Source organism: Miniopterus natalensis, chromosome 16, assembly GCF_054644295.1.
Source record: "Miniopterus natalensis isolate mMinNat1 chromosome 16, mMinNat1.hap1, whole genome shotgun sequence".
Classification (NCBI taxonomy): Eukaryota; Metazoa; Chordata; class Mammalia; order Chiroptera; family Miniopteridae; genus Miniopterus; species Miniopterus natalensis.
This window is the reverse complement of record NC_142096.1, coordinates 1562735-1589845: the sequence shown is the minus strand read 5'-3', so window position 1 is coordinate 1589845 and position 27111 is coordinate 1562735. Positions and strand designations below refer to the sequence as shown.

General features: G+C 45.1%; 1 long non-coding RNA gene across 16 annotated transcripts in view; it reads right to left on the bottom strand.

The window, feature by feature from the left end:
* Positions 1-27111, bottom strand: part of LOC107526463 (uncharacterized) — a 276844-nt gene that overhangs the window by 148415 nt on the left and 101318 nt on the right. For 15 of the 16 annotated variants that reach the window (XR_015715769.1, XR_015715774.1, XR_015715766.1 and 12 more), the window contains one exon: positions 6495-6681. The exons of the other annotated variant lie outside the window; for it this stretch is intronic. This is a non-coding gene — a long non-coding RNA (uncharacterized LOC107526463). The remainder of the gene's footprint in view (positions 1-6494; positions 6682-27111) is intronic. 16 annotated transcript variants of the gene reach the window in all.

Below are 27111 nucleotides of genomic sequence, written 5' to 3'. Positions count from 1 at the left end.
GGCTAATAGTTTACTTTTTACAGAAAATCGTTTGAGCCTCATACAGAATCAATAGTCTGTATGTTAATCCCCCTGTACATTTACCCTGAGTCATGGTTCCCAAGTCTCTCTCTTTTTTTTTTAATTGATTTTAGAGAGATGGGGGAAGAGAGAGAGAGAAACATCCATGTGAGAGAGAAAAGCTGATTGGTTGCCTCCTACACGCCCCCACGGGGAAGGCCCGACACCCGGGCAGGCGCCCCAACCGGAATGAAACCCACCGCCCCTGGTGCCGCCGAGGATGCTCCAACCAGCTGAGCCAGGAACTGGGAACAGGTGTCACATGTAAGAACTTCCCATTTAAATCACTGCCTAACACCACTTCCCTCAGTTACCAAGCACGAGGCCCAACGTCCAGACAGATCATGGGAACCAGAGTAAAATACGGACACAGCTAAGAAGATGCTAAACCTTCAACGGGCTTCTAGGACTGGCCAGAGCCCAGTGCTAACGTTTCTTCTCCACGTAAACAGATGAAGCAAGAAGAGACTCTAATTGTCTCTCTTTAAACAACTGTGACCCATCCCCCCTGTTGAGAGAAATAAATTGAAAGGGTGTTATCTGTTCTTAGTTAATCCTTTAATTATTTGAAAATCCTTAATGGAGGTTGTTAGTATTCCTAATATTGACTTGCAAAACAGCAAAACAGGTTCAGTACCTTTGTTAATCACCAGTTAATTGATTATTTTAATTGTATGTATGGAGGCCGAACAATGACATAAATTATTTTCATGCATGCCTCTCTCCTTTTACTTCTTTTAGATTTTCTTTTTGCAAGTTTTTATTAACTATTCGGGAAGTACTTTTTTTAAAAATCTCAATGGGATGCATTTAAAACTACTTAACATGCTGACATTTATCAGTATATTATCTTTCATCCAGGAAGCAATGCCCTGTAGGGACTGCCCAACATTTTTGTATTCCTTATTTTCAAAGCTTATTTTCTGTTTCTAGAATATAATTTTATGGAGTGTGGCAAACATTTTGGCTTGAAAAACACAACATATTGTGACGAGGAAACGGTTGGCAGTATTTTTAATAATTGCCTAAAACTCTGACAACATAACTCTAAATTAACAGAAAGGGAAGCAACGCTGGTAAATATCTTTCTCAGAAATACCTTTTTTTTCTCCTATAGGAAAACATTTCTGATATAAAAGAATCAGAATTTTTTGCAAATAAATATGAATGTTTGGAAGAGAAGTAGATGTTTGTCTGACTTTATTACTAAGTTAAGGTCAGTAAATGGCAGATGCCTTGGTGTTACCTTTGGTAAGACTTTTGCAAAACTGGTTAATAATAGTCATCTTTTAATACATAGAAGTGATTATGATTCTTGAAATTTATCTTCTGTCAAAAATGCTAGATTTTTATTTACATGTATATTATGTTTTTCAAATACCTACAAGGGCCTGGGATAAATGTCTTTTTTCTTAAATTCCTGTCTGACGGAGGAGAGCCCACAGTGACTTACATCAAAAAGAGTAAGCTGGCTCTCGAGGGAAGGCTGTCGACTCGTGTTCTGTATGAGACTAAACTCTACACACTACGGAAGGTGGTTCTGGGAGGTGAGGGATGTCTGAACTCACCTTACCTTTCTCAATCGTCTTGCAAGGTATCCATGTATCAAATCATCGGGTTGTACCCCTTAAACCTGCACAACGTTACATCAATTAGATTTCAGGAGTTCGAAACCAGAGGGGACACTGGGGCCTAAGCATGAATAGGCAAGAGCTGAGACAGGACCCCACACACAGCCCATGCCCAAGGCCACCTTCAGTCCTCAGGTCCAGGGTTCCAGCACACAGGGAGGGCCGGCGACGCAGCGGCCGCCCCGACTCCTTACGGGGCACCCTCGGGGGCGGCGGGTCCTCGGGCTGAGGGGTAGAGTGCGTGGCACCGGGACAGCTGGCTCTGGGCGCGTCCTGTCCTTCCTGTCCCCAACGCTCATGTTTCACACAAGCAGGCTGTTATCGGTAACCTCGCACTTGTCAACGCTGCTTCACCTGAGTTTGGGGGAATCGTCTTCATAAAAAAATTAATTTGATTCATAATTGTAGCTCTTTTGGGGAAACTGAGAACTGAAAAGAATGCAGGTGGAACTTTTCACTGAGAGTCTACCGGGCTAATTTAATTGGTTAAATTATCAAAACCTTACAAAAACTCGGAAACATAGGTATTTCTAGCTTCATGGTAATACATGGACTCCAGACACTGAGGGAGGAATTACTTGTCAAAAGTTGCAAAATTTGGAAGTCGTAAGAACAAGGCTGTTGGCCAGCCCTGATTTTTTTCTTTCATCTGAAGCGTATCGCTTGCTCTGATCTAAAAAGAACAAGTCTCGAAAAGGCTATTACATGAAAAATTTACTAATTATCATTTTAAACCGTGAGATTTAATTACCTAATGTAATTAAAGGCATATATTAATACGGCCAATTCTTATTCTTGAAATTAATTACAAATTGATATTTAATGTATAATTATGTAAAAGTTATTAACCTCATTTTTCAAAGTCTTTTCTTTTAGGCAAATCTCTGAATAGTGATTAAATAAACATATCAGCAAAGTCTGTAACGGAAAACAGAAGTATCACAACCGCCACCGGTGCGGCGGTTCATCGTGAAACCGCAGGTCCCTCGCTTGAGTCCTGGAAGCGGCCAAAGGAATCTGTTCGCCGGGATAGGTACATACTGTCCTGTGGGATTCCAACGTCACAGTCGCCTCCCTCACGTCGCAGGTAGATTACAAAACATGTCAGCTCCTTGCAGTCAAGGACAAGACGTTTTCCATCGTGGGGCCCGGGCCTTGGAGGTTGGCTCAGCCCCAGAATCAGAGAAGGAAATGGGCCTGATCTAGGACCAGCAGCCGGTGCCGGTCCACTCGGGGCCCCCGGGACCCGCTTCGCTCCCGCTTCACTGCACGCGTGGGGACCAGCCTCTGCACAATGAGGACACCCGGGGTCCACCACCTGCTCAGCGCCGCGGGCGGCCCCGGGTCTTTGGGAGAAGGTGCGGCAGGCTCCCTGCAGCTCATCAGGACGGGGTCCCCCCGGTTAGGTCAGCCTGCGCCTCCCCAGCGCCCGCGGCCTCCCGTCCGAGAGGAGACGGGGCGTTTCCTGCAGTCCCAGGCTGCTGGGTCCTTCAGAGGTGAGATGGGACCTGCCCTGGCGGGAGAGGGTGGTCTCCGACTAGTTCTGCTTCTGCTCTTGTGAAGGAAGCCTTCCTCCGCGTCCCCGAGGGCCCCGGGCTATTCCTAACGGATGGGAGTCAGTGTTCTTCGACCACACTTGAAACAGATCTTGGATGCCATAGATATTTTTAAGTCAGAGTCTTAGAAATTGGACTCATTGTTCCTTAGACTATATAATTCCTCCAGAACTTAATGGGCTTCTGATCCATTAGTTCCCTGTCTTTTCCTGGTGCCCATAACCATATATAAACGCTTCTGTAGCCATATTTTTTAACTCTGCATCATTTCTTTGCATCCTTGCCCAGCATTTATCTCTATTAACTAAATGGCTGTACCTTCAGGCGAAACTAGTTTGAGTGGAAAAAAATAAAAGCCTGAATCTTAATAGGTCTTTGCTGTTTTCTCAGATTTATTTCCCTTTTCTTTTGCTTAAAAGCACACACATTTTCTAAGACTTCAGTGCCACAAACTCCCAGGCTATTTTCTCCCCCGGATCCCTCTCCTTCTCTTGCATTGCGTCCAACGGTCTCCGACGTTATCTCCTTCTTGCCGAATATGGCTGATGGCTGTCTACGCACAGTAGGGCTTTAATTCTTTCCAACCGCTCCCCTCGGAGCTCCCGGCATGGACCTTCTTCCAGGCCATTGTGGGGCAGGTGTCACCAAAAGTCCTGCCCCAACGTGCCCTGGATCCTCAGTTCTCAGCTTTGAAAGTCCGTCTCTTCACTGTCCAGTCCCTGAGCACAAAGTCGATGTCCTGGGGCCAAGGCTTTTGCTGCAGTGGGGCTCCCTCCCTGGCATCAACCTGTGCCAGTCAGGGCAAGCGAACTGCTTAAAACAACCCCCAAATCTCAACGGCTTAGCCCTGAAACTTGCTCACGTGACAAACCACAGCGGGTGCAAGGGGGCTCTTCCCCACAGTCTTTCAGATGCTCCAGCCCCTTCTGTCCTAGGGGGCGGCTGCCTTTGATGTGTGATGCTGATGGCCTCATGGAATGTGAGCGGAGGGGGTACCATTTGCTTACTTCCCTGATTTACAATCATTCGACCTAAAACTGTTCGACTTTATGACAGTTCAAAAGCAATACGCATTCGGTAAAAACTGTACTTTGAATTTCGATCCTTCCCCAGGCTCTGAATGTTGGTAAACACCCTCTCACGCCGCTGGGCAGCTTCTCAGAGTCACTAAAGGTGGTGCAGAGCCCGGCCTTCAGGTCCCACCAGGAGGAAAGCTGGCAGGCGTGTGGGTGAGGGGCCGCTGAATGCACAGGATGAAGCAAAAGGCGCCTTTCTTTCCTTACCATCCCCCCGTGTCTGTGTCGCTCCATTTCGCTCACCGTGGCAGTGGGCGCCTGGATGATGACTTCACTAAAATGAAATGGCGACAGGCAGAACGTAGCACTGGGGCCTCTAAGGCTGCTACATGACCGACGTGCGAAGTTCTGGCAGGTGCTCAATGTCGAGCAATAAAAGGTAGGTTCTTAAAAACAAAACGGGCCCTGGCTGGTGTGGCTCAGTTGGTCGGGCGTCATCCTGTGCGCCCAAAGGCTGCCGGTTCGATTCCGGGTCAGGGCACTTGCCTGGGTTCTGGGCTCGATCCCTGGTAGGGGGCTTGCAGCAGGCGGCCGATCGACGTTCAGCTCTCACACTGATGTCTCTCTCTCCCCCTCTCTCTTCCTCTCTCTCTAGAAGTCAAGTAAGATATTTTAAAAACTGTAAATGGGGATGTAAAGTATAGCACAGGGACTATAGTAGATAATACAGTAATAACTATGTATGGTGTCAGATGGGTACTGGCCTTATTGGGGTGATCACTTTGTAAGTTATACAAATGTCTAATCACTATGTTGTATACCTGAGACTAAATAATATTCTTTGTCAACTGTAATTAAACAATTTATTTTAAAAAATAAATTAAAAAAATTTTATACCTAAAAAATGTATTTGTTCATCTAATAGTAATTCTAAATATTAAAGATTATTATTAGTTGTCCTGAGAGGAACAGAGTTATAAAAACTAAGCATGAATAAACCTCAGATTATTTTCAGTTCACAAAAATAAACAAACTGTTTCTGCTGAAAATAAAAATAAATGCTAGAACACTATTCTAAAGTTTGTTTGAACTTCAAAACAAAAGAAAAAACAGAACATAAGTCTTCCAGAGGGAGTCCATTAGTTAAATAGTTAAGTCTGTGGTTGGATATTTTTAGCAGCATCTTCTGATTGTTATTTATTTCAGCTGTAAGACCTGTCAAAGGCTTTTAGGGCATGAAAAATGATGTAAGTGTGACAACACGTAATTTATATAGAAAATACTCCTGGGGACACAAAGAGAATGATGTTTATAGAGGGGATCGCGGGTGACGGTAATAAATCTCACCATATTTGAGATTCATACCAATTTCCTCCATTCAAATACTCCATTTTTACTCCACTGCTTTTTTTAAAAAAACCTTCCTGCTTTTCGGTGCTTAAAGAAGTGAAAGATTACTCATGAGAAACTGGACGACTTCAGAAAACATTACTTTTTGGGCAAACAGTTGTCTTATAGGCAAAGTATGGTACAAAGGAATATTAACAAGTCCAAATACAATTCTGCTTCCTTGTTGTGAGATGAAAGCTACGAGTGAGTATTAGAGAAACAGGACTTATTCCCAATAAGAACAAATGAGTTAATTGAGGTGCGATGAACCGAAACTGCATCAACAAACTGACTTGGAAGGTACGCGGCCACTCGATCAGAACGAACCCATGCTCCGTAACGTACTGAGTTAATACGGTTTCCCTTAAGTATGAGAAGAATATTTATCTTTAAGAAAGTTTTAAAACAAGTTTACATCTCTTCGAAATTAAATATTTCAAATTCTCTATATTTTTTTTTGGGGGGGGGGGTTAGTTTTACTCTGTCTTTCCAAGAACTGTACAGGTATCTATCTCAGTCCTCTTGTCGAATTATTATTTTTTTCTGGATCATGATCCAAAGGTTTTGAAAAACAGAACTAAGTCTAAGGCTCAAATGGTGACTTCTCTTTCCATGCGTAGAAATTTCCTCTGCCTAATCCCAAATTCTCACATTAAGTAGCTTTAATTGTGGGGGTTTTGGTGTTATTTCCGGGTAAGGAAAAGTTTTGTAAAGCTGCCAAAGGTCAGGATGAAAGGTGGCCTCAGGCCTATTGAGACAGTACTTCTGCGCCCCGTCCAAACCGTGAGAGGATGTCACTGGGCTTTCAGGAAGAAGTTCAAACTCCTTGTCAGTAAATTTACCTTTCAGCCACATTCTGGAGCCTCCACTAAGCTGCCTCAGTCGTGCTGCGTGTGCCGGTTTCCTGCTGGGGCGCACTGATGTCAACGTGGGGTGTCCTGGAGCGTCTGCACCCCCATCCAGTCGTCTCTGCGCCGCCAGAGGCCACTGAAGGGCGTGGGCTCCTGGTGCGCAGGTTACAACCAATCACTGTGGCAAGAGAAGAGCTTATTTACTTTTAGATATTTCCCAATAGCTAATCCAATGTTTTGCATGTCATATTTTAAAACTATGGTCAGGTAGTAGTTTGCTCTTCAAATGTTTGTGTTTCTCCGTTTTCTAAAACAGATATTTCCTCCTTATTATTTGTAGACCCAAAAACGAATGGATGGAAAACACTGAAATCTCAAGGTCAGACAGGGCTCCCGTTTCTTAGACCACGAGCTCATGCTATCAATGCTTGTAGACGATGCTTCTCTGTGACTGGAAGAGTATGAAGGACAATACACCGGCCTCGGAAGGACTCTGTGACGCGTGACTGCTGAGCCTGCCACCCCCGATGGCGTCGGGAGGAGACGGAGATGCAGCGCCACCGTGACTGACGGCCTAGCAGGCCGCTCCATCCCGCCGAGCCCACCGTCACCCTGAGATGTACCGTCACCAAAGACACCTCCCTCCCCGAGGCCTTACAGGACTGCGGGTGACTGGAGAAGACGACAGCGCCAGGCCAGCACCCGAGAGCCACAGGAGGAGGGAGGCGGCCTCTGGGTGAGACGGGGCGAGCAGAACGGCGCCGAGCGCAGACTTGGGCAAGAAGTTAACCGGCGAAGAAGGGGAGCCCGGGGGGGGGGGGATGTCTGTTCGATGATCATCTCGGTAGAACTGCGCAAATAAGACCCGGAGACAGGAAGGTTTTGCAGAGAGAGTCAGCTCCCAACACTTCTCTTTAAGGTCGGGGAGCAGTATCAAGTAAACGAATCCCCAAAACTCTTCAGGACAACTGGAAAGTCGTTCTTGGGGAGCCACAGGCTGGAGTCTGCAAGGAGAGCAAACTAAACCCAACAACCAACCATTGCCTGTGCCTTTATCTACATTTCAGAGCTAAACGTTATGGTGGAAAGGCAGCTATTGGAATAAGCCCCCCCTCCGCCCCCCATGGTTCATAGAAACTGCCCATTTTCTTGGGCACAAAGACTAAATCTCTGTTTCCACAGTCCTACACCGAGCACCTAGATTCAAGTCTCCCTGAGAGGGCAGGCCAGTGGCTCAGCCCTTGGGCTCTCACACACTCGCTTTAGCGCGAGGTTTCTCAATCTGGACAATATTGATCTTTAGAAGCAAAGCTTCGCTGGGCCACGGGGCAGTTGGAGGGGCTCCCAAACCATGTACCATGCTTAGCAAAATCTCCGGTCTTTCCCCCATTAGGTGCCAGTAGTAACTCCTGGATCATCGATAATAAGAATCATCTGCAGATATTGGCACGAAGGGCTTAAGCAATAAGCAATAATGATGTATTTAGTCAATTATTACCTTCTCTGCTATATGTAATAAGCTCAGGTATAAAAGTTAAGAACATGGCATGGACAAAATAGTCTGTAACTGTACGATGTATTTGTTTTATAGAGAAATAGCTGAAGGCTCTGATAAGCAACACAGCAGCTGAGAGGTAATGTGTCGTTCTGCAGAAGCCGGGTCCAACGGCTGAATTTATCATCTCTGTTTCCTAAGCATAAACATCGGAGTACCCTCCTAAGGCTAGGAGGTATTAACTCAGGCCTCCAAAATTAAATAATTTCAATAAAACTAGATTGGTCTTCCTCACGCTGTTAGAGAAAGTAAGAGGATACCATTACGGGCACATTAACCTGTTTCACAGAGAAACTCACAGCATCACCGTGGGGCCATTCTAATCATTTATCACGATTATAAAACATAGTCCAGAGGGAAGTGTTCTCAGTTTAATGTAAGCTTGCAAATAAAAAATTATAGAACTATATGTCTTCTGTGAGGTCTTAATCTCTTTGGCTCGTTTGGGGGATAAGAGAAAGAACTGAGTGAACTGCACATATTTTTTTTTTTCTTTTCTTATAAAAATGTAAAACACAGCCACACAATATGATGCTTTATTCTGAAATTGGACTTCCAAGCTAACGGCTATGGACTCCTTATTTTTCTGTGGACCTAGTTTCCCTTTCCTGGATGAAAAATATCTTCAGGATGGACGAAAGAATGTTGTTCTGTCTTTTGATGATATGTGAGAAAGGGCCCCCGCACCCGGTGTACGCCCTCGTGGGACACCCCTCTCATCCCGGCCACCTTCAGTCAGGTGAAGGCAGGCCCTTCATTCTCTCCTTCCTCCTGCTAGTTCTCCTAGGGATGTGTGCGGCTAACCCTGTCATTAAAACACCATATTTTCCCTGTAACGTTTGTGGGCTAGCCCTTAATATTTCCACTTTCCTCACCCTTACATTTTTCAGAAGTAATTCAAAAACTGCCTCAGGATGGTTAAAATAACCAAATACATTTTTAAAACAATTCTGTTCAGCATGAAAGAATTCACTGATTTGTTTTTATTTTAATTCTTTAGTTATAGTTATTTCCAAAAGTCCTTCTTATGCCTTTATACCATTTTATAGCTAACAAAATGTTAGATGGGTATTTTCTCATTTACTATTGAAAACGATGCCTTGTATTTTCTTTTTCTTAAGAGACAATGTCTGAATAACTATCATAGCATTGCATTGCTTTTTACAAAGAGCGGTTAAATATCATCTTTGTCTTCTAGGTGGTCCTAGCTACTAGCTTATCCAATAATAAAAATACAAATGTACCAGCTTGTATTTATTAACATCCCCAAATTGCCAGGCACCTCTGTGGACATTTGATATATGTTAACAAACTTGGGAAATGTAGCCCCTGCAGTATTACCTTTCTCCTGCAATAATAGAGCAGAATAATTTATAATGATCATACATCATTTAGCTTGGATTAGCCTGAGAGTTTTAGCCACTTTGGTCTATAATGGATCTTAGTAACTTCATAAGAGTGGCAATTAAATGTCTTTCATTCAGAGTCTCATCATCGCTGGGCACTGCTGTCCTCTCTGCGGGTCTGTAACGAATTGAGGTTAGGGATTGATCGCTACCTAGAAAACGTGTCTGTTGTTTGGTCACGTGCTTTTTTCTGCGTGTATTGCATATGCCAGGCAGAAACAGCCATGTTTAAAAGTGACTAGAATATATGCACACAAATTACAACATGCAAACCAGTATTAGAGAACCCATGGTGGGAGCCCCAAAAGGGCAACAGGGAAGAAAAAAATACGGAAACACAGGAGGGAGGGATGTGACCGAAAGTCAGGGAAGACTTCACGGAGGTGATGGCACTGGAGACAGACATGAAAATATGGGCGGGACGTCGCGAGGTGGGAAAGAGGAAGCAGCTCTGAGACACGGTGTGAATGCGGTCGCGGGAATGAGCGTTCACGGCCAGGTTCCGGGACAGAAGGGACAGCTGCCCAGGGGCAGTTACAGGATATAAAACCCTGAAACAGAGCAGATCCTTAGTATACGGGGTCATTACAATTCTACTCCATCGACAGCGGGCAATTATGAAAAACTTCCGGCAAACGGAGTGGCATGATCGGGCGGGTGTTTTAGAGAGATAAATATCATGGTAGGAATCGACAAGCCAGTACATTTATATTTTTATTATCGGATAAACCAGTAGCGAGGACCACCTGGAAGACAAAGCCTGTATTTAACCTATCTATGTACAAAACAGCGCAATGCTATAATATTCAGACATTTTCTCTTAAGAAGAAAAAAATACAGGGCATCTTTTTCAATAATAAATGAGAAACTGCCCAGCTACAATTTTGCGAGCTATAAAATGGTATAAAGGCATAGAAGGACTTTACTGGGAATCAACTGGGCTGGGGAAGAAAACGGAAGAAAGGTGACAATTAGCAGGTGATACTTAGATGGACTTTGGACTTCACCAGACAAAGGAGTCACCTGTGCTACGGGAGAGCCTCGCGCACGACATGTGACAAGGACCCGGCCCCCATGCCCGCGATCCGGCCTCTGCCGGGGGAGCCTCCTGTTGGCTTCTGCTCTGGGTCCGGGAGCCTGAGTTTCCCCCGACCGCCAGCTCTGCAGAGGGACAGGCTTAATGGGCGAAGGAGCCGTACAGCGCACCTAAGTGACAAATGGAAGCATCACACAGTCACTGTGAGCCGGGCCCGAGACACAGTTCAGCTACTTAGAGACATAAAAGCCTTCTGCAGGGAAAGGGGCGCAGCCACCGCCACTCAGATTCTGGCGGCAGAGGCTGGGCCGCGGGGAGCTCTGCCTGGGCCAGAAGGAAGATCTGGGCCCGGAATTCATTTCCAGGGATAATTTGAGCCTCGGAAGGGGAGTTTTCTCTTTCAAAAGTGTCGAGAGCATAAATAAGCCCTTTAGCGTCCACCAGCTGCACCCCGGTGCCGCGAGGGAGACATTCGGCAGCTGGGAGCGCGAAGGCCTGTTTATCGGAGATCAGTCACCAGCCCGGTCCTCCAAGAGCCAGGCAGCTGGCCAGAGCCCGAGAGGAAGGCGAGGTCTCCTTCGGGGAAACTGATGGCACGTGGTGGGGAAGGTGGGGGGCCTGCGTTAACATGCCTGAAATGCCTTGTCATGCCTGCGATTTCACCAGCTGAGGACACACATTAAGCGTGAATCCAATCAGTGCCCTGCGCTCATTTCATTTCAGCGTCTAAGTAAGAAAAAAGGAAAGAGCATACAACGGTGACATTTTAACTCAAAAATCAATAATTAAAGGACATACGGGGGAGCCTTTCTAGCCCAGGACATGTTTTCAGATGTCTTTTCAAACACTTCCCTTGTTCCTGAGAACTGAAGGATGTTGTGGGAAACAAAGGTTCCCACTTGGAGGCTTCGGTTCCGGTTCCCGCCTGGACGTGGCCTCCAGGACAGGGGGAGGGGGTGTCACGGCCATCGAGCCCCAAGTCTCCCTGCCTGAGCCTTCCTGCCTTTTCATCCCCAGCCCGAGAGCACTGGGCCACTGTATTGATCACCCAGCCTCCGTCAACAGCCTTTCCCAGGACTTAACCGCAGATTGTAGCAATGCGGAGAAAATGGTATTTTCAATACCAGGTCAATGTAGGGTGTGATTGTGGAAGTCATTTCTCACGACGTACATGACATTGGGAAGCTCTCCCTGTTCCTACCACCAAACTATATTTTTGTCTTAATTAAAATAGACACATATAAAGGAAAACCAAGCTTTTTATTCCCATGGTCTGATCTATTCCTACATTCCACAGAAGTCTGTTTACTGCTTTGGTTATTTTAAGCCGGGTTCACACACATGCCTAATTTCACCTGTTTTGGTTTATGCTACAAACATTTTCACAGGTTTGGGATGTGACATTTGATAATTAGTCATCGCTAAGCTGCACATTAGCAGTTAAGAACCGTATGACTATGCGGGGAAGGCTTTCTACGTAGAGCCAAAATTGGAGCAAAATCCTTTCTATTCTCTTTGGAGTTTAGCATCAAACGTCAAGGTTTATTCCTCCTCAGCATTTCAGGGCTTAATTTCTGTTTCTTGGTGTTCCCAAACCTCTCAGACGCATTAGCTCTATGCCTTTGCTTAAGCGTGAATGCACTTTGCAGAGTAGCCTCTCCACCTGGAAAACGCCATCGTGATCCAGACGAAACATCACCTGTTGGCTGTGGGACTTCCTCTCCCCAGCCTCACCTTGATTTCTCACAACCAAAAATGTTATCGTTGCTACTATGAGAACAAAGAGGAATGAACGTGCTCTTACCTACGTGGTACCTGGCTACCTGGTGGCTGTTACCATTCTTATCCCCGGGGCTCCCCCAATTCCCTGCAGGCGGATAACCTGCCCATGGAGACACAGAGAGGATGTGTTCCCCATATTTACAGGAGGTCATTTTAATTCACTTGGCCGAGTTGCAGGTTACTGATTGAGCCTGCTTTGCTCAGATGCCTCCTGCTGGCTTAAGAGTCATTAATGGGTTTGACTTCCTCTCTTTTCTCTCCAATCCTGACAGCTGGGACAATCGGCGGCTTTGGTCCTTTCTCTGAACAGGACAGAAGGTCACCCCAACACTGTCCTGGTTTGGGGCAACTTGGACTCAGCAGGCAGGACTGTGAGAAGGTTTACAGTTTGCCTGGAATTGAGTCTGTCTCTGACAATGTGGGCAAGAGGTTGGCTCTTTAACACAAGATCATCAATTTCCTGCATTTATTTTTCTCTGCTTGGAAGCCTCCATCTCCTTAATGATAAAATAATATGTCGACTGTCTCTGTCAGTGGGCCTTGTCCTTATATCTCCATCTCCCCTAAGGAAAAAAAAAAACTTTTGGAGAAAAGTTGATTGGCAAATGGGATTTGTGAATTCCTGTGTTCTTTGGACGAATATCATCTGAAAGTCTTTGAATACCACTGTCAGTTGCAACGGCCCTCTCTTTAATAACAGCGCCAACATGCACCTGCTGCCCTCCTGTGTCGCACCCACTGTTGGGCTGCTGAGGTCTCACCGACTTTTATATTCCAGAAGTTGACATGGTAACTGACAGGTAAATGCCTAAGTACATGCAATTGGAACTGAAGTAGAATAAATCAGGTCAAATTAGCAACCTGTACTCTGTATCTGCCACCTATTAAGAACATACAGGGAGTGTAAAAATGCAGCACAGAGTTCACGTGTGGAGATGGCCAAGCTTCCTTCAGGAACGTGTGTTTGGAGAGACTGCCCTCTGGTCTGAGGATGGGCTGAGCCCTGGACAGTCATTCCCTTGTTCTGCTGTGGTGGGTGCACTTGTCTATGGAACATATGGAGAAACAAGCTGTACAGAGCAAACTCAGGGGACAGAATGTCTGTATTCAGATGAATCTCGCTGCCTCGCGTGGGGAATGAACCCGACCTTGGCCTCATTAACTCCAAGCTCTAATGAGCTGAGATAATGGGCCCAGATTGTTCCACCAGCATGTAGCAAAGCTAATTTAATTCGACGATTCCTCGTTTTCATAGGACCCATCTCTAAGGGCGCGGCAGTCAGGTGCATGCACCCTCCATGGTTCCTGGTGCGGTCCACGGTCACGTTCTGGAGGCGGGGCCCACAAAGGGACGGTCAGGTGTCAATTGCCTCCTACGTATTCATTTCCAGTAGGCTCCTGAGTTGCCGCTGGAAATGGTACCTTTGGATGGAAGTAATCCCATCGCAGATTTTGCGGTTAGTTGGTCAGGTGTCAACAGAGCAAGGAAAATGACCTGTTTTCCTATATGAGGCAAGTAGAATTTCCAGCTAAAGAGACTGGACGGTGCTCCATGGAAGGTCGAGATGCTGCACAAGGGCGGGGGTGTGGAGGTGGTGACCCGCCGAGGGCATACCCTTGTTTATGAAGCCTGTATGCTTGAAAATGGGGACCCACTACAGAGCCATCTATCTATTTTGGGATGCATAAGACATGGAAAAAATATTGTATTTGCCAGTTCTGGGTTCTGCTATTTCTTCCACGCTATTGTCTCTGGGCTAATTGGAGGCAATATCATAATATATCTTTCTCCTGAGTGACGTAGGGGTGTGTGTGTGTCTGTATAAGGTAGGTTTGGGAATTTAAGAGAGGCAGTGATTCAGTACTCTAGTAACATAATCTCTCCTCTACACACTTTTATACGACAATATGGGAGATTAGATCTTATGAGAGTGATGCATAGTTTTCCATATTAGCTTGGTTGATTTTCATAAACCTAAATCCAAATAATTTTGACAAAATTTCATGAAATATATTCTTTATTTCACAATCAGAGCAACTGTTTTTATATTTAATTATATGCACTGTTTTAATGAAAAATTAATTGTTCTCTTACCTTCACAAATATAAGCTGCTTACTGTCACTGTCATTGGACTACTTAGTGCCTTTTAATATGCACATTTTCTTATTTCAGTGACTATCCAGAAAAAATAAACAAGGCTGCTCATCACTGGCTCCTGTTTTCACCAGCCAACTCCACGGTCCCCTAATACCCAGAGTCAGACACGAGAAACACGCCTCGTGCAGATGTTGCTGAGATTTTACATATTAGGATAATCTCCACAGCCAAGAGGAACCAAAGTGTTAATGCAATTAAATTCTTAATTTCAAGTTCAAATATTTTAATTCCCTACAGTAAATCCTGCTTATGAAGCATGTAGCACATATGGGCAGAAATAATCCTCACTAATCCAGGGCTCTCTAGGGTCCTGTGTGACCTTTTTTATTCTGATAATCAAAATATTGTAATAGTAAAAACTGATGTATTCCTATATTATTATAACTGGGGTGGCTTAATAATTAGTAACTTTATTATATTTATCAAAATCGTAAAAGTGTTAAGATTATTGAAATAAGGCACACACACACACATATACACCCATAGCAATGTATATATTAATAACAGTATTTACAGGTTTGCTATGTGGTCTGGTACTCGCTGGTACAAAGAATAGTTGATTTAGTCGAGGGTGGAGGTGGTTGGTTTTTAAGGCTGGATTCCCTTAAATCTAGATTCTGGGATTTTTCTCTTCTTTTCCTTAATTTATTTTATTGTATATTGATTTTGAGAGAGAGAGAGAAATAGGTTGCCTCCTGTATGCACCCCGACCAGGGATGGAACCCACAACCTGATTCCTGACCGGGAATCGAATCCGCCACCTTTTGGTGTGTCGGTTGGTGCTCTAACCAGCAGAGCCGCCTGGCCAGGGCCTATCCACTGAGAGAATTCAGACACAGGAGAGCACCATGTAAAGATGAAGGCGGGGCTCAGAGCGACCCAGCTACAAGCCAAGAAACGCTGAGGACTGCCAGCAAGTCGCCAAAAGCAGGGAGTGGCAGGGCCTGGACAGAAGCTCCCTTAGAGCCCCGAGAAGGAACCAGCCCTGCGACACCTTGACCTCAGCCTTCCAATCAGTGAGACGATACATTCCTGGCGTTTAGCCATGGGTTTGTGGCGAGGGGTTACGTCCGCCCTGGGAAACTAATACACATATCGATAGATGACAAATATAAGCCAAGGGGAGAAATATACAGTGAACAAAAGGAGTCTTCGAGAGCGTAATTATGACAACGTAATCCACACTACTAGGCAGATCCCAGAGTCACTAAACACAAATTTACATTTTCTTTGTTCTTCACTCATTCATTCTTTCATCCACTAGATACTTATTAATAACATGCCTACAATACGCCAGCTGCGGACACACCAGAGCCACAGGGGTTGTCGGGAGACGAGGCTGGGGACACACCCACATTCACGTTTCCCTGGGGCGTCCACCAGTTGTCCTCTCTTTCTAATTTGTAAGGGCCTCTTTGCTCTCGAAAGCGCCCTGGTCTGAACGATAAATGATACGGTTACCCTACGTCAAGTCATGACGGGAAGTGTAGATCATTCTACATAAAACCAGAAGTCAGAATAACTTTTTAAAGGAGAGTGGACTGATACGTGCACATGTTTGGAATTATTCCATGTGCCAAACGGGTAACGGGTTCGAGGAGGGAGACAGGAAATGGAGAAGACTCAGGAGGCCCTAAACCAAGTTTAAGACGCTGCGGTGGATCCTAACGGGGTCAGACACCTCCTCTCTGCCTGTGAGAGCCAGCAGTGTACTCATTGAAGCAAATTTTTAAAAACTGAAATTTAAATATGTTGTCATAGTGCACATTTTAGTCACAAAAAGAGGCTATAGGGAGAATCGTTTTCTAAACCTCGCTGGCAGCTTATGCAGATATTTTCCATCCTGATTAATGAAGCTGATGGTTGTTCTGCCTTCGTGGGAACTGACCCATGTCAGTCTGATGCCCGTCGGTGTCTGATTAATCGTCCTGGTGACAGACACTAACTACTCTGGAGTCAGCACCTCTTCACTTAGTGACTCTTCCGTGGCTCCGGGACCAACAGTGGCCTGTCCCTTCGCTGCTGCGGTGAATCTGTTGCTTGGCCACCCCGAGAGCACCGGCCCTTCCTGCAAGTCCTCCTACGTCCCCCCCATGCCCGGCGGTGGGTTTCAGCGGCCTCCAGCCGCCTCCCGACCCGCGGCGACACCTCCAATGAAGCGACGTCAGCGGCTGTGTCGCCTCTGCGGCTCCCTGCCCTGCCCCGACCCGGCCTTGGCTTCTCACCGTTAGTCTAGACAGTCAGGCCTCTGCTTTCCGGGGCGTCTCAGCTCAGGTCTCTGAAAATTCTGCAGCAAGTATTGGCTCCAACTGCACTTCCCCCCCCCTGGAACTGTCTCCCTGCTCGGAAATGAAGCGAAGTGCGAGAGCAACAGACGGTCCCTGTGTGGACGGAAATCACAGCACGGCCGGGCAATCGGTCTCAGCACAGACGCGAGAGCAGAGCAGCTACTGTTAAAAATCCAACGCGAACATTTTCAAAGTTAGTGCTGGAAATGATGAGAGAAAATCAGAACAGGCCCCATAGGACCCAAACACATTTGTAGGAGGAGGGGCTGCTGACAGCGAAATCTACTTCCATCAGCTTTCTAGTTAAGAATTAGTAATATGCTTAATTATCTTTCCCAAGACTGCTGAATTCTTCAGGATGACACTATATCCCCGAAGATCACCTACCCCAGAATTTGGAATAGGGTCAGGCCTTGGTATGTGGGTAACAAGACAGACAGAAGCGTAAGCAGAGAGGCTCCCTGCTCCAGACCATCTCCCTGTGCTCCGGCAGCCTCTGTGCTGTGAGGTTCGCTCCCACCAGGCGCCACCTCAGAGCCGGCCTTGGGCTGCGATGAGACAGGATGTGTCTCCTTTGACCATAGTTGCTCTTCTCCCTTAAACACAAGACACGTGCACACTACATATTTAGTGAACGAATCCAATAGAGATTAATATAGGAGACAACGTATGAATATGGATAAGTCAACATAATTACCCTGTGTCTCATCAAACCGTCACCTACGTATTTTAGTATCTATGAATGATTATGGACCTGAATTGACTGATGTAAGCATTTAATGTATATTTGTGTACCCAAGACTCAAGTTGTTTATCCAAGACGAAGATGAAAGTGAGAACTGAAGATGGTGATAAGTACTGTAAATAACACAATGGTGATTCTTTTTGAAGAGCAGTGTCATGGGGTGATGGGAGGCCAGCTTAAGTTGGGCGTGTCTTAGCAGGTAACAGAGGATCTGACAAATCTGACACAGGAATGGACACAATCATATGGAATGTGGGAGTGGTTATTTCCAAGCAGAGAGACAAGCAAGACCAAGACCATGGAAAGAAAGACAATGGGATGTTCAGCCAACAGAGACGAGGTCTGCGAATGAACCAGAGAAGGCGAGAAGGGTGAAAGAAGGTGAGACTGGAGACGCAGACAGACTGTATCATGGGAGGCAGGCACTGCGGGCCTTGGTAATAATTATTAATTTTATGCTAAATGCAATAAATGGGCATAGGGAGAGAGAAGTAATAAACTGCTCTCCTTGGAGATACACATACGTATGCAATCTAATACTACGTATTTATTTGGGAGGTTTTTCTAAATGGTTCCTGAATACCTATCTTACTATTGGATTTAGCTTAACCTCAGGAAAATACTTCTTTAAATTTATACATCTGCGCCATACTTGGTCATCAAGAACAGGCAGATTGGTGCATAATATTTTGACCTATGAAAATATCAATAAAACTCTGGAGAATCAATATGTTCATCAACTCAATAATCAATGATTCAAGTATACATAATGGCAAATACACACAAAGAAATATACTGTAAATAAATAAAGATATGAAGGTAGTCTTCTGAACAATCATTTCCAAAAATCCTTTCTATTCGAGATTTGACAGAGCGTCTGGTAATTCTGTTCTTGAACTTTCTCCAGAGGCACATGTATTACACATTAGTTAATATACGAGAAGGGATGACAGGTCCCCATATTTCCTAACAGCCACCGCGCTTCGCTGGGTCAGCCAAGGTGAGTCTTTTATCATCCATCACACGCTTCACAAATCTGGGACACAGTCCCTTCACTGCACTTTTGGTGTCCTGTCTTGTCCAGTGATCATATATTTCACAATTAATTGGAGAAATATTATCAGCTTCAATGACATTTTAGAATTTCTGGTCTGGTGCCCCATCCCAGGAGAATAAAAAGCATGTCAATTGTACAGATATCTTTGCAATTATTTCAATTCACCGTAGCACCGACTTTACAGCATGTAGCAATTACTGAGCATGACCACAAAATAATGTCCTCTCTTCCCGCAGTCCCTCCGGCGTGAATCGGGCTCGAAAGACGAGAGTTATCACAACTTGGTGTATAAATTAAATACAGTCTGGCATCGAATTTCCATGAAATTACACGGTATGGCATGATGTTTCTGTATACTCAAAAACACTTTCCAAACCAAGGTCAATCTTCCAAGATTTTTGCTATTTTCTTTTAAACACATAACCTGCTTATTATGAAAGAACAAAAATCACAGAGCTCAGCAACACAACTTAGATCTCCCATCCCCAAGATAAGGATGCCGTTCACTTTTGACAATTACGAAAGCTGTCTGTCTTTCTAATTAGTTATTTTGAATGTTTTATGGGAATTTGACTCCTGTGCAAAAAGAGAAAAAAAGGAAACCGCGCTAAGCATGAGAAAGATAATTGTAAAAATATAACCAAAATCCCTTATGATTTTATTTATTTTTATTGAACTAGGGGGAAAAAAAATCCTTGGAGGTGATTCCATGACGGGTAATCTTGCCTTATCAGCAAAGCAAAGCTGAGAGAGGTGGGCAGACCCAACTGGAAAAAACAAGCCTCACTTTCTGAGCTTTGAGTTAGAAAGCTGACTTAGTTCTACCTACGAAGAGAGGCCCCCATATTAGCAGAAGTTAGAAAGCCCGACACTGTAGGGGGGGCCCACTCTGTGTAAGTCAAGCACACTGTCCCGTCCCCATAATTCTCCCAAATGTCAGTTTCCTGGGAGAAGAATCTAAGGCCATGGAGCTCCCGTCACCTGCTGCACAGACAGAAACCCCTCAAATACCACGAATTGTGCAGACCAGTTGAAACTGTTATATTTGTAATCCCACAAGCCTGGGTCCAGATTCTGATTCTTCCAAAAGCCACATGTGCTGACACATCAGACGGGGGCGGTAAGACAACCGCCTCCCCGACTGTGGTGGAGGCTGCATGCCATGGTGACTGAGCGAGCTCGGGGTCAGCCGATGACGGTGCACGTTGGCCTCCCGTCGTCTTCGTCCTGTTGGGTGTTTCTCCCACAGCGGAAACGAGGGGAGGCAGCACCTCGGGTTCTGGTTTTATTTGACCACATTTACTGAGTGGCAATGTCCCTACTAAAGTCTAAAGACAGAAGGAGATGGAAGCACAGGGCTAAGGTAGAGCACCGCTCTCAAGGAGGCTGAACTATCGCACTCGAGGTAAACTGAAGATAACCCAGTTTTAATGCCTGGCCTTTCTCAAGTTGACGGGTCGAGCTGGGGTGGCCTTCTAGTTGGGTCTAAGTGCTTGGGAACGTTGACCACTCATATTTCAGTTCCACTAAAGATACCTGTATCTTCCATGTAATTTTAAGGACTGGATTCTGGAATCAGGACTGACCTTAAATAAAATCCTGCCTCTTCAGGGCCGGTGACCTCGATCAGTTTAACTTTGCTAAGCCTCAGTTTCTGCCTCTATACACTGAGGGTTATTTATGTCATTTTTGTATAAATTGAGATGATGTATACAAAGTCTTTAGAGTGAACATGTAGTAAATGTCCAATGAATATTGGCTACAATTATTGGCTACTAATATTAATGTTGGCTCTTAATATCATCATTATTACCGTTACTTTCGATAAGGACATGATAAAGAACAGAGATCTATAAAAATTTTGCTAGGATAATCTCCAGATAGGATTTCCAATATAAGTTTCATTTACTTTTCACAAGAACTAGCATAAAAATTCTTGGAATTTGCCCAATCGACCACTGAATTATTGGTGGGAGGAAAGAACACTGCAGAGCAATCACTCAGGGGTAATTCTTCAGGAGCATCTATTCCCTAGAGATGCCAGCAGTATTAACAGAATTCCATAAAAGTAGTGTCTGCCCAATAATGAAAGGTTTATATCATAGAAAGAGGGAAGTAAAAAGGAAATAAAAACCTTCTATGTGATCGTTGTAACAAACCCCCCCCAATTTTTTTTTTTAAATAAGCAGTAATGTTTTACAGGTTAAAACTCATTTTTTATAACCGGTAAAACACATTAGACTCGGCGATAAAAGTAAAGCACAACAAACAAACAAACAAAATTATAAGTTATCGAATAATGGAAATTTAAAGCTTCTTTGCCACTTGGAAAAATGTTTGCTGATAGTAATTAAATTTTCTGTATTTTGTCATTGAAAAGCACATTCAGGATCTAGGTGGGTTTTCACAGCAATCCTACGGTAAAAATCAAGTTATGGGAAACTGAGTTTTTCAACATAAACAGCCAATGGTGGAGCTGGCACTTGAACCCAAGCCTTCTAGTAATAACTGCACTGTTTTCCCCTGTTAATGCTCCTGTCTACTGCATTTACTATCCTAGGAAAATACGACGCAGCACAAAAGTAGAGTTTCTGTTTCCTATTCTAATAAGTTGGTATTTCAAACATTGTATAATATTTTCTTGAATTAATACAGAGGAGATTTTTTGCAGGGTTTAAGGGAGTTTAGAGGAATACAAGCGGATGTTCAGCGATTTAAATGTATTCACTGTATTTTAAAATAATTCTATATGTTAGAATAAAATATACGTGGTCTTTCATTGGTAGCCTCATTCATTGGCAGGGATAACTGAGAAAAGCATTTTTCACTCTAAATATATAGGAACACGGCTGTCTGGTTTCATTAATCTGGTCATGCAGCACCTGCCCACGGAACACAATGGGAAAACGAGGTATTCCTCCCGAAATCTCCCCGAGTTCCAGAACGTACCAGAATTACCCCTGAGGTTCTGTGCTTAAGAGAACTTAAACACTGAGCTGAAAAGAGGCTTCTCATCCGCCTTTCATCCCGGTGACCTTAAACTCAGCTGTTCCGGCTCACAGAGCCCTCCTCGCTACCCCGGGAGGCCCTGGGCGCCGCAGTGGCCCTCGGGCCCAGGTGCCCGCACAGCGTCACTATGGCCAGCCCACCGCTCTCCCGCCCAACCTGCTGCCCACGTGGAGAGTACCTGGCACCGCTAACTGTGCCTCATCTCCAAAAATATTCTTCTGGAAAACAGCACACAGCTGGAAGCAAGATGCAATGTCAGTGTCAGAAAAATCCCAAGGGGGCCTGTTCAAAAACGCCGGCCACGTCCGGCCCGCGGCGCGGGAGACAGGAGGTTGAAACTGCGGAACCGAGCTCACCCCTGCGGGTGTGGCGCTTGCCGCCAGCTTTCCACCTGCAGAGGGGAAAGGGCCTGACTTCTATTCACTCCCGTAACGGGGCTCGCGTGGGGGCCACGGGCGCGCAGCGAACGCCGCTGCTTCCCCGGGACGCCGTCTCCCGGCCGTGCAACCTCTTATTCCATGCGGGGTGACCCAGGTTTACATTTTTTACCATTGGCGTTTTGGGCTGTTGGGCATGTCAAGAGGTAGCATCAAAGATGAACAAATTTGTGCTATTTTTTTCCCCCCCTCCTGGGACCACATTTAAAGAGGGCGAGATGCGAAGATGGGGCCCGAGGCCGAGTACGTTTGTTTGCTGACCTGCGTCACAATTTTCCCAGGACCGTGGGGTCCCTTCGTGCTCAGAGGATCAGGCTTAGACACTAGACGCAGCCAACGTACATGAGTCGGTGCATACGCTATGCTTTCTCCCAAACACACCCCACCCGTCGATTACTGTCTACTGATGAAAATAATCTAACTTCCTATACGGGACTTTTCCAAACCTAATCCAAAGAAGAGAAAGTCCTCAGTTTTAAAGTGATAGAATTTGGAGCAGGATAGGAAGTGAGAGAATTGGGAATAATCCTGCGTAACTAAATTATTTTCTTTGAATATAGGTAAGATTTCATTCAGCCGAATCCCAAACCCATCTCTCACGAATAAAAATTCAGTTACAAACGACGAGTGGGTCGTGTTTTTAACTGACGTGAACTCCAGGGGCGATGCGGGTACTGAAGACGTCGAACAGAGTTCACTCGGTGAAGGAGCAGGGGCACTGAGTCGGTTTCCACTGCGCGCAGCACAGATTAGGAAAATGCTTTTTGACATAAATAGGCGACACTGGGAGACAAGCATCACTCAGTCTTTTTTAAAATAGCTCTGTCAGCTCATGTTAGGAAATATCAATTTAAACTGTGCTCACCATTTATTATGAGAGAATCAGTAACGGGCATGTGAAAAATATTCCCCCATAACATGGAACCTGAGCATCACTTCCATCCTGTTTGTGAAAAGACAAATCACTCTTTTAAAAACATACACATTCCACTTGGGTAACCTTTACGGTCCAATGAAACGAAAACCTCTGTCTCGAGTCAAAGGTGAGAAATTAATGGAAAATCTCTAAGAGCTCCAGTACCACGGTTCGTGTTTGTCCTTTGAAATAAACGTTTCTCTAAACCCAAGACGAGACAGGCACGCCCGAAAACCGGCAATATTCTAACACTGTCCATTATAATATCTGAGACCCTTATGAAGTCGCCGTAAATTGTGTAAAATATTCCGAGCAGCAGCACTCGTACGCACACAAACACGCAAACGCACGTGCGCTTTCGGAGGAGATGATTTTCACAGACAGGTCTCTCCAAGTACCGTGCTCCTCAGGACCCGCCCCGACCGTCGGCAGCAGGGAGGCCGGTGAAGTTCGGGGAACTCAGGAACTCAGAACGTTGAGGTTTAATGTTTTACGAACCCAGGCGTTTCGATGGCGTTTCCGTTCACCACGGTCTTCCTCTCTCACCTCCTCGCCTGTGCGTGTTCCAGGCTCCCGCGGCGAAGGCGCAGCCCCATTCAACGCCGCGCCCTCCTCGGGATCCACGGCCTGCTCCCTTCGCTTCCCAGTTCACTGGGACAATAGATTTTGTCTGTTCCGGCTGTTTCCGTGTCGGTGTAGCCCCGGCCCCCTGCCGAAGCCCCTCCTTACAGTCGGACGCAGGCCCCGCTGTCTGAACACAACGTCCTTTCTCGTTTCCACCCTCCTGGGCCTTTAAGGAGCAAGTGACAATCCCGCAGGGTCAACAGTCCCTGTGCCTCGGAGACGGCACCGTTTTCCCCGTTTTACCTCCGGAGCCTTTGCTGTTCTTTACTCGTTTATCTTTGTCTGTTCATCTCAAAGGACCTGGTCCCGCGTCTGGTCAGCTTCACGCCGCAGGCCGCGCTTCACTGCTGGGTCCCCGCGGAGCCCAGCGCCCGGCCCGGGGGAGGCAGACACAGTGGGCGCGAGGGGCGAGGATGGGCGGCCACCACGTTCCCGGGGCCTCCTGGCTCTGCCCTCGGGAGAGGTCTCCACTCCGCTCCTCTGACACCATCCTCAGCTCGCCCGCGCGCGCCTCCCAGCTGCTAGGAGCCTGCTGCTTGAAAGGGGGGGGCTCTCCCTCAAAAACCCACGGAGAATCGTTAAAGACAGACCAAGGGGGAAAAGTCACCGTCTTGAGTGAAATGACGCAAACAAACATCAGTCCCAGCCGCCGCCTGGCCACGCGCGGCCTGAGGCGAGGGGGCAGCCTGGGCCGTTCCCCTGCGTTCACCCTTCCAGTTAACGCCACCGCAGCTGCCCCTTGATTCAGCGACGTGTCCCCGGCGCCAAGAACGGGGCCCTTCACGTAGCCGGCTTTCGGTAAGTATTTGTTTGGTGACTGAGTAAATGAGAGAGATTTCATACCGTATCTTAAGAGAAAGCATCCCCCAAAAGTAGCTGTTGCCGCAATTAATTATCCGAATTAGTGTATTTGCATAATTATCATTAAAAGTGAAACATTTTAATACCTAAAATTCATAAACTAGAAATTCACATGCTAGAAATAAAAACGTGGCAGAGATGCCTGAAATTAAAAGCGGTGCTTCCCAGGGATAGTATTTCTGTATAAAGTGAAACAAACAATTTTAGAAATATCTTCCTCTTGAGATTGTTTTCTGCTAATTTTATGCAAACTTCTTTTATTTATTTTACTTGAGATAGGATATGTAACGGCAGAGATGCCATGAATTGTTTGCATCGGTAACTGTTACGTATGTGAATGTACGTTCCCACTTCATACACCCAGGCTGGTAAGTGGCCTTGGTCACTGTGATCCGGTCACAGGCCTGTGGCCGGGATCTTGCGTTTCCCCTGGACGCTGAGGTCCATACTTGAAGCTGCCCCCTCTCGTTGCCATCACAGGACTTAACACGTCGGTCTCGAGAGCCAGGGACATCAATTGGGTTTGGATTGCTAAGGACACTGAGATTTCAAAAAACATCAAGAACGCCTGGAAGTATTATTTCTCTTACTTCATTTGCGTCTGCAGCAGTTGGGAAGGGTTTTGCTAGAATTTCTCTGTTAGCAGGATTCATTCCTCGGAGTTCAACTCCGGTTTGGATTCTCTTGTATATCAGGCAAGTGTAGCTTTCAAATCTGAGGCAAGGAGCCACTTTGTCAGGTTCGGCTGCCTGGGCCTTCTCAAGTTATTTCTTACAACATTTTGCAAGTCAGGGCTTTGGAATCCATTAGTTAAACCCTCGGAGACAAAGGATTAGGTCCAGCAGTTTACACAGTGGATGCAGGACCAACATTCGGACGTGAAAAGTATCTGGGATCAAGCAGTATATTAAATTTCCTCAACAAAAAACCTACTTGGGATTAAATTCTCTCCTGTAATAAATAACAACACTTGACTCAAAATTGATTTCTTAAAATATATTCCCACTTAAAGGTGAATTTGACTGTACTTTTTCAGCTGACGTTGCTTCTGTTTCTGAAATGGCACAGCTTTCAAGAATACTTTTAAGGGGAAATTAATGCTTTTAGCTGGCTGTGTTTTGATGACTCAGCGAAAATACTGCTGAGTTGATGACACCTCTGGAGCCCAAAGCCACAATTTAATAAAGTCCTTCCCAATCTCTTGGCAAGAGAAAGAATAACTGGATGTTCTCCTAAGTTAACAACATGTGAAGGCAGAAGGTGGGTCATCCTTTAGCGTGATTTCTACTTAGATATATTTACTTCTCTGAGTGTAAGTCCAACATATTTTAAAAGGTTTTAGAATCTACCTACAAATGTGGGATATTGATGAGAAATGTCCCTCGTCAGCAATATTACATACCTTTGAGAAATTCTTATTTTACAAGTAGTGCAGTTGTTTAAAATAATGGTACATACTATATTATCATGAGGATGGGTGTTTACTTAAAATTTCAGCTAATGTTACATACAAATTGCTTAAAAATTGAGTATATGTGCTTCGGTGTCTTATCAAATTCATATGCCTCGTGAAACCTGACATGTTTTAGGGGTGGAAAAATAATTTTCCTTCCATCTTTCTAAATTCTGGCTGGACTAATATTCAAATTAACATAAGACAGATTAACAGAAGAAAATGACAAAATTTATCACACATGTGCCTACTGGGGTTTCATAACAGTAAAAGGCCCCAGGACACACTGGGCAACAGCAACTTATATTCCACTTTGGACAAAGGAGAGGGGGCAGGAGTCTGGAATTTCAATGGGAAAGCAGGCAGTTCATGAGTGGATATAATATGGCCCCAGATGAAAAGATCAATGAACAAGGCACAGTATTTACTAGCTGTAAACCTTTAGAAAATAATATTTTTGTAAATGCCCTTTAGAACAGTATATGAACATATATAATACAACGCACTTAACATAAACAATGCGCAGGGAAACTATCAGAATCTCAATAAAAGAGGGAAATAACATGGTTTGCCTTGGAAGACCCATTATCCTCAAGACAAAACCTCTCCAAAAATTAAACTACAGATTCACCATGAAGAAAAAATATCCATAAAAATGCTTTCTGGGTGAGCATGGAAATTCAAAGAAAAGTCAGAACTATTTTGAAAAACACGGTAAGATGTGGAGGACACATGGTAACTGATTTCAAGAATTACTATAAAGTTATAGAAAAAAATGAGATCTTGCCAAAGATCAATGCAAACCAATGGAAAGAAATGCAGATCCCAGAATAAATTATGAACATAATTTCAACTGACATATACGTATATAAAATATACATACGTGATGCCGGTGGGGGTTTTGTGTGTGTGCATGTGAGAGAGAGATTAATGACAAAGTTGACTTCTGAGTTTTCGGAGAAATGCAGTGAGGAAAAGGCCTGAAGCAGATGGTGCTGTAACAACTGGATAAACCTGTGGAAAATGGACACCATTTCTCAGAGCAACGCAGATATTATTTTGAAACGGATCATGGGTTGAAAGTTAAAAGCTAAACCCACAGGGCTCTTTGAAAGTAAATGTAGGAAAAACACCTTCACGAGGTTGGACTAGGCAAAGATTTCTTCACGTGACGTATGAGGCAGCAGCCATGAGAGACAGAACGTGATCGATTCTCTTTCTCAGACTTTTAAAAAGAGAATATTCCCAGTGCGTGTACACAACGGAGGAGCCTATCCAAC